The following is a 17878-nucleotide window of genomic DNA, read 5'->3' on the forward strand; positions in this document are numbered from 1 at the left end:
AGAGATTAAATGAGTACAAATAAAAGTACAAATTCACAGCACGCTGAATAGAAAGCATGGTCAGAAAAAAAGACTCACGTGGCCTTCAGCAGATAAAGGAGAACAGAGATAAATGAGAACCTCTTAATTTGCACTGTGGCATCAACCTGAAAGGTTTCTTTCATTGTGTTCAGTCCATCCCTCCCAATGCTTATTTTCTGTTAACTTCTTTAGAAGATGCTTTTGTGTCCTATGCTTAAATCAAGGAATAGATGTTCCTGTTTTTGCAGAACTGATCTGCTTACGTTTGACTGGGTAATTAACATGGTATGAACTAAGGAGGGGTAAAACTTCCCTTCTTTCCTGGTGACTCGGTTGCATTCATGTCAATTAGAAATGCCTACAGCCACTGAGAAGTATGTTTTGTACCGATTTATATATCAAAAACACATTAATCAAATGTTGAATTTTGTTTGTAGTGCACTAAGCTTATCACTGGCTTTTGATTGAGAGCAGCTGTAACAGTAATCAGTCACCTTGAAAAAATTATGGGTTTCAGTGGGTGACTGTCTACCAGTCCCTATTTCTAGGACAGATGTCTGGAAGTTTTGTATTAAGCCATGATACAGATATTACAGGGAAAGTTCTCTTTTCTTTGTAAATTAAATAAATAAATAAATAAAATAACAAGACATTTTTAGCATGAGGAAGTCTTCTTAAAATTTGCCCAGTTCTTTCTCCAAGGTTTTTCCATAGGAATGCTAGACTGGAAGGAGATTGGGGATCACTAGAAGGACACTCTCTGTAATCAGCAGATTTTTCAGTGGGAATCTGTAGGGTTTCCTCAGCTGTTCTATGAAGCATAGATTTTCACTTCTTTTCCAATATGGGAAGCTAATAAACAGCACACAGGATCTTGATTTTTCATCAGAGTGCCCTTGAAATCATCAGAAGTGAAATAAATAATCTCCCAGAATCTTTAAGTGCTGGATAATCTCTTCTTTGTGTATATCCCATTGTATATGGGAGGTTTGACCCACGTTTCGGGGTAGTGATTTCCTCTTCTCTGGGATTTCGTGGCTAAGACCTGTCTTGTCATTTCTTTGCTTCAATATTCCCTATGTGGATTAAAGTTTGTTTTATTCTTTCCATTCACTGATTAACAAGGAGTAATAGAAAGGAAACCATTTCCCTTTGTTAACCCTTCTCTACTCTTTTCATACATGCAAGGGTGTATTGTGTGATTATTTTTTTTTTTTAAGTCACAAAGGACTTAACAGAATCAGTCAGAAAGAAAAAAAAATCCAAGTGCTTTGTAAGAAATCCTATGTAATTCTTTTCAGTGCACCTTAGACCTGATCTGCAACACCCTCTGCTGTTGCATCATGAAGTGCTGGGAGGAAGAGATGCTATTCTCCTGCCCAGCTGTGTGGTACCCCACAGAGCAGCAAATGCCTCAAGCCAAACACAACCTTTTGTTGTGACTAACGCTTGCAGATAATTCTATAAAATGTACAGTTTTGTGTGCTAGCCTGCTGTTCCACCTGAGATACTATAATTGCAGTCTGTCTTCTCTTCATATAAAAAAGGTAAAGCTTTGCCAGAACTTACTTTTTATCAATTTAACATATTCAGATGAGAAAAATACAGTGGAAGGACCTGTATGGGGGGGGGGAGAGGGGGATTTATTCCCAGGCTAATGAGTCTGCACCAGAGCTCACTGCAACAAGCAGTTCTGGATTAGATACATTTCAAAAACTGAATTTATAGAGCTGCTTAGCAGCAGAAATTGGTTGAAGTCCATCCTTTAGTGGATTACATGGATTAGAAAGTAAAGTAACAACTTGGTGGCTGGTCTCCCACCAACATTGGAAACTAAGCAAAATTAGGAGCACCTGCCTCCCACTGTAGGTAGTAAACTGCTGGTTGTATTCATGTCCATAAAACACATGCTCCACAAAGTGACCTTTGGACATGCCCATACCTGCACTTCTTGATCTGCTGGAGGCTGCTTTGGGCATCTTGAAAAGCATCTAAGATACAGCTGTGGCAGTTCTGGGTTAAACCCTTTCTTCTCAAAGTTTGGGCCATCCTTCTCATTACAGGTGCTCTGGGTGGAAACCAGCTTGCTACAGCTCTAATCTGAGCAAATTTGTTATTATCAGGAACCTTCAGGGTAGGGTGATAATAGCACATATCAGTAAATATGGAAACTTTCTTTTCCTCATCTCTGCTTTTTTAACTACACAAGTCTTATTCAAGTGTTTTTTTCTTTTCTTTGTCTGCAGTAGAATTTCTCATCTGAGACAGCAGGTCAATAATTTTTAATAAACACTCTTGCTCAGTGTTCTTCTCCTAGCAAGAAAACAAAGCCTGGAGCCTTTTTACCATCAAAAAATACTTTGCTCTTATTGCTCTGAAGCAGAAGAGCAATAAAATTGTGGCTCTGTTGATCAGATAGTAGGACATTTACATCAGAGAGAACATAAACTGAAGTGCGGCTGTCTATCTATGTAGTGACAGATATAACTGTGCAATGTAATGTGACTTAAGGGCATTTGTTGGTGACACAAGATTTATTTCATCGTGTCTTATATAAGCTGACAGGAGGAGACTGATGGAAGGTAACTTTTAAAGAAATTTCAATGTCAGAGAATGTTAGAAGAATAATTGTCCTCACTGCATTAATAACAATGGTTCCTTAAGCTAATCCATATGCCAAATATTTTGACTTGTGTATTTTATAACAATGTGCAACAAAATGTGACAGCTCTTTGGAACTATTAATCTTGTAGCATTCTTTGCAGCTGTTTCATTTGTTTTGTTTTGTTTTTTCCCTTTTCTACTCTCTCCTTGAAGTTAAGTATCATGTTAATATCAGTATCAAATCAAGCATTGCAAAGGTACTCCTCTTTTTTAAGTGCCTGTCTTGTCCAAAAGTAAGAAACAGAATCACAGAATGGCCAAGGTTGGAAGGAGCCCCTCTGAAGGTCAGCTAGTCCAAGCCCCTGCCAAGCAGGATCAGCAGAGCACACTTCCCACCTTGATGGCCACAACTGCTTTTGACAAGAGATCAAAAGTAGGGAGAGGATAGTGCAAAATATACATGGATAGAATTAAAAAAGAAAAAAGAAAAAAAAAAAAAAGTATTACTTTTTTTACTGGATTTCTGTTCTGTGCTAAGCAGTAGAAGCTGCTTGCTGTTCTGTCGTTCCTTCATTTTTTCCCCATCATTGGAGCAGATAGGGTCCAATTGCGGAGCCTTGGATAAGTTTTACTGCAGAATTTGAAAGTATTCCTTTGCAATGTGAAAGGCCCAAAATAGTTACAGAATAACTTCACATGCAAAATCTCTCCTCACTCTCAGGAGCACAACTGAAGGAAAAATAATTGGTCAGTCCTGTTCATTTTTGCTGGTTATAGCTCTTTTCCATGGTCTGGCTGGTAGCCAGAAAGTGGAGAATGCTTACACGGTTTATTTTTAAACGGGCACGGGTGGGTTTTGTATCTTTGGTGTTTTAAAGGGGCAGAAAATGCACACAAAGCACAGCAGAGCATTTTTTTGGCCTTTTCAACTTCTCTGACATGGGGTAAAAGTTAACAGCATCTAATGTAAAAGAATAGGCAATAAAAAGGTTTTTTTAATCACCTCAGAAATAAGCCTTATTCTCTCACCTTTCAGAAATTTTCTTTGGCACTAGAAGCCCTATAAAAACACTTCTTCCCCGTACCATAACTTTGTTTCTTGAACATTACACTTTGCTATGAAGGACATACAGATCTTACTTGAAAGCAAAAAGACCAACTTAGACTTTTCAGACAGTTACTTTTATTGACTGTAATGAAATTACTGATACTGTCAGCTGGAACAAAATACATTGTTCAGGTAAAATGTAAAATGATTTTTTTTGAAAATGTAATTCTTAGAGACAATTACATTTGCAGAGAATGGTTTTAAACGTAGTAATACTGTCCTAGGTAATATAAAAATGCTGATTTTTTTAATCATTTTGTATTCATGAATGCTGATGATAGAGTTTTGTTTTTGTTTATGAACTTCTCATTCTTTTTAAACTCAGTAAGGAGTGCACTGCTGCCATTTGTTGTTATTGCAAGGCTGAGGTCCTGTAACACAGATATAAACCCTTTGGTAGAGTTAGGAAAAAGATGAGATAAACTTCACTGAAGGTGTGACGTGCCTTCAGATGGTTCTTGTGCTAGAAGTGGAAAAGAGCATTTTTTCCACTCTGTCGAAATAAAACTCTTTGCAAGTGAAGAAGGCTGAGAGGCTTTTCTTTCTTTATCCCCCGTTCATGACATCACTTCTTTAGTAGTGCTCCCCCAGAAAAGAAAGACATTTCTGATACCTTTAGTACTAAGTTCTCCAGGCAGGCTTTCTGGCATCCTGTTCTTAGAGTGCTCCAGCACCCAGGACATGGATGCTCTGCATTTGGAAATGTTCAGAAAATCAGTTCAAATGAACTGATTGTCATTGCTAGAAAAGTTGCTGTGATATGGAGAAATCAAAGGGAGGGCAGGAAGGATCCCACTGTGTTTTCCATCCAAGAACTGAGAGGAAAGCCTTTGCAGATGTGACCTCTAAGAGCAAAAATTCTGAATAAGAAAAGTTGAAAGAAGTTTGATGGAAGGAGGTGGTGATTTTTGTGCAGTGTTAAACAGTGATTGTCTTGTGCTCTGCCTTTGTTCAATACAAAATGAAAATTAATAATAAGAAAAAAAAAGGTCAGGTGATCTGTACCTTCTAATATTCTACCTACTTCTCAAGAACCATCCTTTCTGGAGAGGGCAGAGCTAGCACTGATAGGTGGAAAGAGGATACACTGGCCCATCTCTTGTGCACAAATACATCGTCTCTCTCTCCTACAAGCATCTTTACTCTTGATGTGAGAAGAAAACCAGCTTGGATGAGATTAAATCTAGATTCTCAGATTTTTTGCATCACTTCTTTGCATCTCTTACTTTCTTAAAACAGAATATGGGAAAACTTTGCAGACATTCAAATACTTAAAAACTTTGGAGACTCCAAATATGCTGTATATTCTTTTGCCTCACACTCTAAACCAGCTTTGTGCTTTCCCTAAATAATACTCTGAAAAGGAATCACTACATATGAAAATTTTCTACAGAAAAGGAAAATCATAAGCTGTGCATGGAGGTAGTACATGAAGTTGGACATGGGAAGTAGCTAGCTGTATAACGCTTTGATGGCATGTTTCCATCCATTATGTGGAGCAAAATGATTGTCTGTGTGACTTAAAAAGTTTTGTCCAGAAGGTGGTGTAATCTCCCTGCTTTTTCCGGACTTTCAGGGAAGTTGAACACTGTGCCAATGGTAACAGCACATGCGAAGTTACATTCTGCCTGGGTGGCGTTTTCTTCTTTATCACCCAACATCCTGTTCTGAAAAAGAAAATAGAAGCAGGAATGTGGACAAGGCATTCATTTCTTCTCCCTCTGATGTCTGAACTTTCAAAATTATCTAGAAGAATGCTTTAAAATAATCTGTACACTAAAACAGGCAGTTTATGCTCTAGGAAAAGTGTTTAATTATGTTGTTGTTTATTGTATTGTAAAACAAATTCCCTGTTCTTTGTGTGCAAGAAAGATGGGGAGGGGAAGCCACAGCACATGTCCCAGGGGGATATTTGTTCCCCTTTTTGTCGATAGCATCTAGGACAGTTTACACAAAAAATCTGCTCTTTGGTTTGTTCTATAAAGCTGAGGACAATGTAAAAAGCTGTAGATATATTATTTAGCTCTTTAGCCATGAAAATAAGGTTTAGAGAGCAGGGACAAAATCAGACTGCCTGATCTGGGGTGCCTTGAATTTAGTGGATGCACCAATCAGTGATAAGCACAATCAGTGGAAATATTCTTCCTTTTTCCAATTCCATAAAAGGAAAATATGTTGTTTTCTGACTTTCAGAGGATTCAAATCCCACTGTGAATAAACCAAGCTGTTTTAAGAATAGGAACTCTTGGAAGCATTTGAGTACTTCTAGACTTTCTCATGACTATTTTTCAGGAGAGCCTCTAGATCTTTTGAAGATTCATCTCAGAAACTAAACTCTCTGTGGCGCGTTCTGCAGAAACAATTGGCATCTCATAACAGCTGCAGGTTTTTATTCTGCTCTGGAAGGTGAAGCCAGCCCAGAGTATGTGTGTGATACATGGGAGACATAACTGTGTGACCAAAAGATTTATCCAAGATAGTTTAAATATCATTGTTAAAATACCAGCAACACTGAAGTTGTGGCAAGAGAGTTTGGAAAGGCTTTCCAAGCCTACAGGGAGCTTGTATGCATCCAGGATCAAGCCTGCTGTACTTACTGTTCCCTGCTAACATGTGCTTTTTAGGTTGGAGTTAGTCCATATGTGCATGGTTATGCAGCAGAACATTTGTTTATAAATGGTCCAAAATGAATGGTGCCTTTTGAGCTGAAAAGTGAGATAGCTAAGAGCTTGACATGGTTACGGCTCTCATCCAGGGTAAATCTGCTCCTTGAGCTTAGGGTGTAGAAAAGAGCAATTTATGGGTCCATCTGCCAAAATTATTGCTGTGGTTCTGAATTTGCCCTGTGTATTGCCCTGAAGTGAAGATGTAATGGAAGGTGAAGTCCCTGTTTCCTTGGGTCATCCTTTGAAAAAACCTAGGTCAAATGTTCCTCTTCTACTAAAGCTTCTAAACACGTGAGCTCATTAGCTGTGACAATTTACAAGGTATTGCAGAGATAGGCTAAGTATGACATAGAATTACTCAGTCTTTCATTTCTCTGTGGTATAATACATGCTAGCTGGATTAATATTGCTGGCTTGGGCACTAAGCTCAGTTCCCGTAGGAAAGGATTTCTGTTAGAGACTGAATCCAGTTTCTTGGCATGCTTGCCATAATTGTTCTCTCTGGTTGGCGTGGTGTTCCCTTGATGCACAGCTCTCGTTGGGTGCTGGTTTCACCTGCTTATATAGGTGGTTCTTTGTGAACCTTTGCAGAGACCAAGCCCATACATCTCTGGCTGGTTTTCAGAACTGCAGGCTGTGCTCTGCAGTCACCTACCTTTTTCTTATTCCTCTCTGCCACCTTTTTCTGGTCATCAGTTGGCGAAGTCTGCCTGAAGCCATTTTATTGTTTTGCATGCTCTTGTCTGTACCTCTCCACCATGAACAGAGTTTTCCCTCTCTAAACTTTCTGCGTAGTGCATTTGTATCTGTAGGTTTATGAAGGCCGAGACTACCTGCAGCTTCATCTTCATCTTCTAGTGCAATTCCAAAAGACTTTAGTCTTCAGATTCTGCATTTCATCCCCCATCTTCATGATGCATGCATTCTTTCAATTTCCTTTCATCAGATCTATTGATGGGCTGTCCAGTTTTGGACTAAACCCACACAGATGTAATTTCATACTTTCTTGGAGTAAAAACAAAATGTATTTGTGGTCTAAACCCCAAGGGGCGAGTCAGCCAAACCCTTGCATCCCACATGTCTAGAATTCATGTGTATTCTCTTGTGTCAGGAGATCATTTTGAAGCGTTGATGCTGGTATCTTTCAAGAAACTATAATGTTTATCTAATAAGTGTATCAGTCACTAAAGATGTTATGGATTTGTAACAGTGCTCCTGCTATTCATCCAAGGTTGCTTCTCTGATGCATCTTTTCAATGTTTCCTGTTCCTAGTATAAAAAAAAAAAAAAAACTTGGGGAAGCAGCATTGTTAAAGCTCTGGCACACAGGGAAAGCTGCATTCAGGTACAGTGTTAATATCTCATAAATAATCCAGGGTCACTGATGACAGGATGCCACAATCTTTTTAATGGCAGACAATTCAAGCTTGCATTGACAGTTCATTCCTCCTTGAATAACTTACCAAATAAAATCATAATGCTATTTTAATCACTAACGTTCCAGCTAAACCTCTGTTACTGTGTATGCTTTTAAAACAGCATTTGAATAAAAATTATAGCAGTAACACTATGCAAATTGCTTCTTCAGCAACTTTGACCTCTAGGCAGCGTAAGGCATAGTGGACAAGGCGGATGGCTGCTAAATTCCAATTAATAGGCATGCTTCTGGTCTCAGCTACAGTTCCAGTACATTTACACAGGTCTTCGTTTCACCTGCATGGAAACAACTGAATTGCACAAAGTGGCTGAGGCTGGAATATGAGGAACTTCTGTTACTAATAGGTCCATAACAATTCAACATTTGGTTTGATCATGACTCTGTGCCACATTACATTTTCAGGGTTAGCATTTGGGTAGAAATGTCTTTAACTGAAGATACAGCATATCTGACATAACAGCAACAGTATGGAGCAGATCGGAGCTGACTATTCACTTTGCTTTAAGGAACATAATCATGTTTTCCGTGTTCAAAGAAGTGGTTGTATTTTAACCTCAAACTAATCATAAGTTGTGCCTATTACAGCAGCAATAGAATAGGTTACATGTTCAACTGATGATTCTTATCCTGGAGACACATTGCAAGAGCAATGTGAGTACCATCAGAAAGTATCTTTGATGGCTCTGAAATGTTTTGAAAAATATTAAGGGTAAGGTAACTACAGAAAAGAAGTATAATTAAAGAGATTTTACCTGTAATTTTTGTACAGTCAAGATGAGTAGCCATCCTTAAGGAATTACTTGGGTTTTCACATAATTGTAGCAATTGAAAATCAATTTTTTACAGTGATAAAAATTAGTTGCTATAACAATTAAAATGTTGTAGTAACAAAAATAAGGAAAAGATGAAAGACCATAAATTCTAACAAGTTAAATATGAAATTATAGCAAGGCATTTTCTTGCATGCAGCTTGATAAAAGCATTGAAGTTAATACCAAAAGTTATTTTCAACCTCAACTGACTGGTCTGCCAGAGAGCTGGAAGGAGGGAGACGGTGGGTAGCTGGGAGAGGTGGCAGGCAGGCAGGCACTCTCAAGCAGAAGAAAGCCGTCATAGAAAATGTCACTGTACTTACCTTGCCTACAGGTAAAACATGAAGGCTCCATGTTGGACCTATTCTTAGTAATGACGGGTATGAGGAGGTATCAGAGACTGAAGGGTCAGTAGAAAGGGGTTTTATTAAAAATCAGTAATATTAAGGGGAAAGTGCCAGGTGATCCTCAAACTGTGAGTTGTTACCCCTTCCTCACTTACAAATGCCAAACACAGTCTGGGGTCTCTGAGTCCCTGGATGATAGTGGTTCTTCTCTTGAGACTGAAGCATCCCAAGAGTGTACCTGTAAATAGGTAAGTTACTCCCAGAGTGGGAATCATCTGGTCATCCAAAGACCTCTAAGTCACTTTAAGACTACTATGATTACTCTTACCAAAAAAGAAAAAAAAATGTAAGAATTAGTGAATAAATTTCAGCAAAGTGTAAGGGTTGGCCCTTGGTTACAAAGTTAAAAGAATTAAAAACAAGGAAATGTATTAGCAGTGTAGCTCTCAGCTGCTACACGGGAATCCTTTTGGTATGTCTGCCACCATCACTCCTGAGGGGATAATGTGCTCACTCGAGCAGAGCTTCACACCATTCCTCTGCTTCTTCTTCAGAGCCCCTCTGCTGAAGGTCCCCTTTACCTGCCCTGGGGTAGGAGGCTGTTGCAATGCTGCTGAGCTGACCCCTTGCTCTTCCAAGAGCAAGTCTTCCTTGGAGTTTATGCTCCCCGCTTCCTTTCCCAGTTGGAATTTTCCAGCCTTTTTGACCTGTCCCTCTTGAAAGCTTGCTTTCCCAGAAGCTGTATCAAGAGAAGAGGTTTTTACTAAATATGGCTAGGAAGATTCCTTTTTTCTTCTTTTACGTTGTTCTTGGAGTTGAATCACACGTTTACAAATGTAGTAGCAACGAGCATGTTCCCTTCCACTTCTCTCTGGCTCATCTTCCCTCTCTCAACCCTTTCTTCTGCATTGCAATCCTATTGTATTCCTTAATTAGCGTGTTATTTCCAGTTGGGCTGCTTTTTCTATCCCCAACATTTGCACAATGGTTACTGCGCTTTAAAAATGCCGTATTATGAGTTGTACATATCTTTTTGGACTAACTCCGAATAACTTTTCAGTTATTCACACATGCCATCTATGATACAGGTAACAGATTTGTTGCTAGGGCAACAAATTTTCTCCTCAGTTTTCTTTCCTCCTTGGCAGTGTCAAGATGCTGCTGTCATAGCCACTACTCACAAAGGATGTTTCTGAAACTGTAATTGCCAGCTCTGCTGTGTGTCCTATCAATCCACAGCTACACTGGAAGAACAGAAGGTAGTTAACATGATTCCAAGTTTTTAAGGGCTGAAATGGTGATCTAGACATCTGCAGATGACAGAATCCCATTTAGGTATGTCTGGGAATTATAAGAAAGAATGGGATTAGTAGACAGTTGAGAAAATTAAATGTGGCTTTTGTAGGGCCTCAAAAATCAGCTAGTTCCTTGAAGGAGTCAGCAAGCACATGGATATAAGATGGGGCACATTTGATTTTCATCAGGATCTGTCCAAAAGCTCTTAAGGAAAGTAAGTTACCCAGCTATGAGAAAAGAAAAAAAAAATGTTCTCCGGAAAGATAGAATTGGCTAAAGTGGTAGGCATTAATTATCTGGTAGTCTCCCCTTACTTTAAAGAAGCAGTGGAGTCCTGCAGGGACTGTGCTTAAGTCTGGGATAAATTTTCTCTTAAAAAGATGAGAATGGGGTTAGAGTGCTCACTGCCAACTTGAAATCACCAGGAAGCAGCAAGAACAACACTTAAGTGTTGTGGTGCTTGTAACAAAGAAAGCAACATACTAAAATTCAGCTTATGTGTAGTTCAGGAGGTCTGTCCTCAGCACTCAGGACTACAGTCCACTCATCTGCTGGGTCCTGGTTTGTGGCCAAGTGATTAGGAAAGTGTACAGATTGTCAGGTAGGTGGGGGTTTTGTTTTTTTCTGCATAGAGAAGCAGTCTCCTACAGATCGCCTGAGTCACAGGACAGCAGCATTTCTATGGCAATGAAGTTTTTATTGGAAGGTAGATCAAGCCATGGCTCAGTTTTTCTGGATAGCAGAAAATGATGACATAGGACAGAAAGGCTGAATCCTGGCTAAATCCTAGGAGCAGCTGAAGGGAAGGCATTCATATCTGAGGTGCTGTCCTAGCTGCAGACCAGAGAGCTCATGCAGCTGTAGTCCTGATCTGCCTTTAATTGCAGATATGTCAGGAGCATCAGTACATACCTGCTTTTGCTCTGATTTATCTGTTCTCTTTCAAGTCCATGTTCAGGGTAGGCAGAAGATGGTGAGGATGACAGTGAAGCCAAACAAAGGCAGTTTTTCTGTAGGAACACTGGGCCTCTTTTGCCAGCTAGATTTACCAGTGAAAGAAAGAAACTGTTGAGATGGGCTCTGGTTTTCTAGCAGTGAGCAGCAGCTGTTTTGGTAGCAGTAGCAGCAGCTCATATAACAAATGTTTCATGATGAATGCAAACAAAAGCCAGCCCTGAAATTCCAGCTCCACTATGTACATATAAAATATAAAACCAGTTCAAAATAACATAAGTACTCAACTTAAGGGATTTTTCCCCCCTCTAAATAAATTCCATATGAGCATTAGTGTTTGGTCTGCTCGGTTCTCCAGGGCTCACCCAGAAAACATTTTTATCATACAAGCTGAGGGCAAAAAGTAAGCATAAAAACAGGCCAAGAAGAAAATACTTTTAAAAGAAGTGCACGTGCAAAGAGGTGTGTGGTTTGGGGGAAGGCTTCCAGAATACCAAACATGCTTACTTGAATGAAATTACTGCTGATGTTTGTGAGTTGGCTGAATTCACTTGCCTCCAAAGTAGGTCTCGGAGGAATTCTTCGTGCACCTCCATGCAGTTCGGTTTCTGAAGATGACTTGTGGTTTTAAAGGCATCTTCGTGTCAGAAGAGTGTTATGCCCTCTAGCATGAATGTCTTTCCAGACAGCTAGTGGGAGGATTTCTGAGGAATGCAAGTTGCTGATGAGTGCATACTCAGGGGAAATGAGGGTATTGAAGAGAAAAAAAAATAATAATTGGAGACTCAGGAGAAATAGAAGAGCTATCCAGGGGGCAGTGCCTTAAATAGGCATCTTCCTGCAGTTGCTCAGTTAGAACAAGTAAACTCGAGCATTTATCCATCCCTCCCTGCTTTGCTGCTTGTTGAAAGCCTGCACCAGCATCCGTTGTCTGTGACACAGTGCTCCCACTCTGTTCTCAGGCCCTGAAATATTCTCTCTTCACAATCAATTTACTTTCCCCATGGCTTTCCGTGATTCCTCTGTTCTGGCTTCCCTGTAACTATTGGATTACTCAGCTCTCTGTATCGGACATAAAAAGGAACCTTATTTCCTGTGCTATGCTAGGTCAATGGAAAAATGATGTATCCCGATCCCACATCTTTTGTGGTATGAGTCCATACTTTTTGTGTAGTGAAAGTGTTGAATAGGTAATGGTAGTGGTCTGTTCCTTTCCATAGTTTTTCTCCCAGTTGTGTTTTGGAAGGTACATGAATCTGTTGTGTGATTGTGTGATATATCGTGCTCTAAGTACATGTATGTGTGTACCTACTTGTTAATCATAACAAGTATTGCACCTTTGGTGTTACAGAGCATGAAAATTCAGGGCTTAGAGCAAAGTCTGTATGCTTGTCCCAATCTCTTTGCTCCTGCTGTTTGACTGTTTTGCTTCACTTACAGTCAACTACATTATTTGACTTCTTGCTTCTCTTGGAAATAAAGGGAGAAGAGGAGAGGGATAACAAGCACTGTTGCACCTAGGAAAAAGGAGGGTAGGGAGGATTTTTCTTTGTTTCTAGCCAGGAAGAAGTGATAGGTTATTGGGAACACAAGTACAACATTAGGAAAATGTCTCTGAAATTGGATTAATTTAAAAAAATAAATACATAATAGTAGTTTCAGCTGATGTCAGAAACTCTTGAGGTATATTGGAAATAAGGTTACGGCTGTCACTTGAATAAAGGGCATGATGCCTTACTAAATTGGTAGCTGTTGTAGGATTCGTGTGGGCACACACAAGTCCTTGTGCTTTGCAGGACTGTGCTCCCATTGCTTTCAGGGCATTAGGGAGTGTCAAGGTTTACTGCTTGGGCAGGAGCATGCACTTTTTCTGCCATGTGGATTGAGAGTGGGGGATTAATGTATGGCTGCTATGTAGTATAAATCTCCTAAAAGCTAGTGGAAATTGGACATGACAATAGCGAGAACATAGCCAAAACAAATTAATGCAAAATGTTGAATGAAAATGTTCACCAAAAACTGTTTTAACCTTAATACCAATAAATACTATTTCAATGAAAATATGAAATGAAAAAAATTTGAAGGGCTTTGTTTTCTTATTTTTATTTTTCAAGTTATCTTCCACTCCCCACTGTCACTGTACGTGCTGTGCCACTTTCACAGTAGCCATGACTGATCTTTGGAGGGTCTTCAGACCCTTACCAAACCTGGTTCACTTCACTGGGTATTGACTTTATGTAGTGTGAGGTACTTTATGAAGAGAAACTGAAGTCTACGTGGTCAGTGAACAGAAACGAACAGCTACTTATCTCTTCACGAGGTTGTTTGATATCCTCAGTGGCTGCCAGAAGTCCTAAAGCAGGAATATTTCTCTCTTGTGCTGTACACTTGTATAAAGTTGGGTGCAGATGGATGCTGTCAAGGAGCCTGCATTTAGTATTGTTTGTAGGGGCAAGGAAGAGGTATGCTTATAAAAACAGAGTTTATGCTATGCCTTACTAGTGTTCTCCTTGCCTATCCAATAGATGAATATGTGCATGTGACTGCTATTTGAGCTGTTTTGGGGAGGTGGGGGGAAATGTCTGGGTGTTTGGGTTTTTTTTGGTTGGTTGGTTGGGTTGGGTTGGTTTTCTTAGCATCTTTTGTAATATTTTTTGCTGTGGTGTTTTCAGGAGCAAAGTATATGGCCTGATTCCCTGTATGGCAAAGAAATGCAGTAGAAGATCAGGACTTCTTTGCCAAGAGCAAAGGAGATTGATGAAAAGAAAGATCTACTGCAGTAAAATCTTGGGAACCCCTATGTGGAGACAAAAGCAGCTGCTAGAAGAATGCTTAGAGAATGAACTGCAGAAGGCAGGAAATCTGAGGAAGGAGTTTGTATAGTAAAACTGAAGAGATCTTGAAGAGGGTAAAGTGTGGCAGGATCAACTGGGGCAGAAAGCAATGATCAAACAAACTTGCTTGGATGTTTGGCAGTGGAGTAATTTTGCCAGCTGCCTGCTCTATGTTCTCTCCATGGCTTTTTTTGTATGCAACCACGTGTGAGGTGTGTCTCTGGTCTTGCCCTGTCCATAGCTCATGTTTCACTGCTTGAAAAGACCTCGATCATTTTTTCTGCACTGAATCCTAGTTCATAGTGACTATTGTTTGTCCAGTTTCACCATAAAGGTGTCAGGTAATAGTGATTTCTATGTCTTTGTTAGGGTTATTGTTTCAAGATTTGTGGATCCTTCAGGTGTTGTTTGTTTGTTTTTGTTTATTTGTTTGTTTTTCTCTCCAAATTCTTATCTTAAGCATTCCCCTTCTGAATTTAGCCCAGTCAGATGTAGTGGTAAGTTCTGGGTGCCTGTGGTGCCAGTTAAATACCAGTAGAGATAGGGTATAAGCTGGGAATCCTGAATGCCAAAGAGCGCTTTGAAGAGGTCGTGGTCTTTCATATTTTGGGGTACTCAGTTTAGCCCATGATTCTCTATGCTAAACCAGCTGCTTTTCTTTATGGACAGATTTCTCTTGTTCAGATTATTTTGTTTTATTTGCCAATGGCAAATGATTCTTTTCAGTCTGCATGGTGAAAAGGGTGAGATGAGTGCTGTTGGTGTCCAAGAGCTTGACAGAAAGGCATTATCCTGAATACCATCCAGATATACAAGTATACTCATCCTGATATACCAAGAATAGCTCCTATGGGACTGCAAACCCTTTTCATAGTCAATCATTCCTGTCTCTTATTAGCTGAAAATAACAGGTACAAATTGCAGCTTTGCCTGTTTGGTGCAGCTATGCCACTGCTGCTGGATGATAGTAGAAAACCTGTCAAACTTTTGCAAACAGCTTACCAAAATGTCAGCCCAGTTCATCTAGAACTTCTAACACCAGAACAACAGTGAAGTTGCAAAGCATATTTTTTTGTGTATTGAATTTCAGTATTTACTTGGCACTGCCTTCTGCTGCTGGTAGAATATAGCATGTGGTCCCCTGCTAGCTCCAGTACTTTCTGCAGTTGCAGAATACATTATATAGCCTATTTTAAGGGCAAACTCACTATTTAGCCAAAGGTTCTGCTTTGAATCGCTGACAATTATTTTCCTTGGTGCATGTTTTTGCAAGCTGCTTGTAGAAATCAATGGTTTGAATTCTTGTTTAATTCAGCTATTTAATTTACAGTCTGTTTCTGTTACCCTTCCAGACCACATCTTGGTGTACATCCCACTTGTTCAACAGGTTTTATTTTAACATAAATAAAAATGTAGAGCATAGACACTTCGCATCTCATGCACAGAAAAGGAAAAACTCCAAGCCCCATGCATCTTTTTATACTGTATACATATGTGTGAGCAATTTTGTGAAGAAACAGCATACGATACGTTGGTATATTTTTTTGGCAATTGGCAGTGCCAACCCAACATTTTGATTTCAAAGTGGAGGCAGAACTTACGCAGATTGCCATTAAAATCAAAGGAAGAATCTAGTGCAGTGTCCATAAATCAGAGCAGACAGGCTGGATAATTGAAGACAAAAGAAGCACAACAAACATATTTTGATAAACAGATGGTGGACACTTTAAAGCATTAAAACTCAGTTTAATTTTTCCCATGCTACATAAATAGTCCTTTCACTTCCTTCAGCCTCATGGCTTTTCATTTCCCGCTATTACTCTGAGCAAATTAAAAAAAAAAAAAATGTAGTTATGTTTATGGGGACTCTGTATTTGCTCAGTTTAGGGATTTTAGTTTCTTCAGTAAATATACTTAACAAAATTAAATGCTCTAGGCATATGCCAGAAATACTTTCAGCCACTGTGGCAAGCAGATGGATGAAATGTCAGCTGAATATGATGTGCCTGGGTACCATGTTTGTTCAGAAAATGATGACCATAGCCACTGGCCACACCAGCGAGGAATATATTTTTAAAAGACCTCAGAAGCGCAATTTCATAACCCCAATGCTTATAGGAGAACTTGGCCTTCGTTTAAACACTAAACTTGAGAGTTTTGAAGAGTTCTGGGACCCATATACTCAACACTAAGAACAAATCTGATTTTAACCTGATTATACATGCCTTGGTGTCCAAGGGAGAACTGAGCCTGAGTCAAAGTGTGGGCCTTATGGCCCTCTTGGCATGTGTAAGGGCATGTGCACATCCAACACAGTAGGTGTCCCTTCCATGTAAACTCACTCCAAGTCTCCCAGAGACAATCTCCTTGGGTTTGGATGGGCCATTACAAGGCTCCCTTGATTTTTTTTTATTTTTTTTATTGTTTCTGTTACTGTGGAAACCCTGAATGTGTCATCCTCTCCGATATGTTTTCCACAGAACTTCATTAAAATCCAAGCATTTATTCTTCTGATAAGCTTAACAAATAGGATTTGGATTTCATAGATTCAGAATCCACTCGGGATGGGATTTTTTCTTATTTTTTAAGAAAGAAAAAAAGAATATTAATATTTTGAGGATTATCTGTTGAAAATGGGCACTGAATTATTAACTCCCATTTTTAATAACATTTTCTATGTTACTTTACCAGATAAATTAAATTCACTTGTAGGTGCCGCTCGTGGTTTTAGGATTAGCCAATGAAGTTGAAGAAACCTCTTGCACTGAACTGCCTTTGTTCTTAAAGTAAAAGAAGTATTCTCAGCCTGTGCTTCGGGACAAGCACTATTTCAAATCTATGTTAAATCTATGTCTTTGCTTCTGCCTCTTACGTATGAAAAATGTTGAAATTATTTATGTTGTACGTGCTTTTAACCACAAATTGCAGCGTTTTCCTTGAGACCTCATTAATTATTTGTAGCTTTAATCGCACTCTGTCAAAATGTGTCTAGCAGAATTAGAGCAAGTACACAGCAGGAGCAATCAAGATGGTCAGAGATGTGGCATGGCTTTGGTAGGAAGAGAAATGGCAGGCCACCATTCCAATACTCAGCAGAGTGACTGAGTGGATACTTCATCTTATCCACTGTGCCTGTTACGTGTGTGAGTTGTATGTGTATTTTAAGTTTCCTAGAGAAAGGTGTGACAGGTTTGCCCATACCTGACAGCAGCCGCTTTTACTCTGGAAATGTAAATATCAGGTAAATGATAATGGCAGATGCACATTGGCAGCTAAGCACAAAGGTATAAGCATTCACATGGACATCTTTATCAAACTAACTCTTGTTCCCGTCTTCTCTTGTTTCTTCTAACATCTTGGCATACAACCTACGCCCACTTTTCATTTCTCTACATATATATACATTCTCTCGTCTTATCTATGTCTTGCCTAAAACATTCTAATTTATACTTTCTGATTTGTTTGGCATAGAGGGACTTGTCAAAACTACCTCATCAATGTGATAACTGGGAATAAAATCTCTTCTCCTGGCAGTTTTCATGCTAGAGCCTGTGGAGCCTGTAGGAGCTGAGCTCTGCTATTCTGGCTTTGCTCTCGAACGAAAATTTGTGATGTCTTTGTTTTGAAACATCAAAGATGACAGGGCTACCAGTACTCAGGTGGCCCCAAGTTGCTGAAAATTTGAAAATTTGACCTCCGAAGAAAGTACAGAATAGTGGCCCTATCTACGCTGCCAAACGTGCAGGGTGAAGTGAACCTTTCAACTTGTGTTGGAGTGACCAGCCAAACACAAAAAAT

The 17878-nt window shown here is 39.4% G+C and overlaps 1 protein-coding gene across 2 annotated transcripts in view; it reads left to right on the forward strand.

Moving 5' to 3' along the window:
* Positions 1–17878, forward strand: part of UST (uronyl 2-sulfotransferase) — a 161742-nt gene that overhangs the window by 129550 nt on the left and 14314 nt on the right. The gene's annotated exons all lie outside the window — the stretch shown is intronic.

The sequence above is a fragment of the Netta rufina genome (assembly GCF_964035555.1).
Source record: "Netta rufina genome assembly, chromosome: 3".
In the NCBI taxonomy this organism is placed as follows: Eukaryota; Metazoa; Chordata; class Aves; order Anseriformes; family Anatidae; genus Netta; species Netta rufina.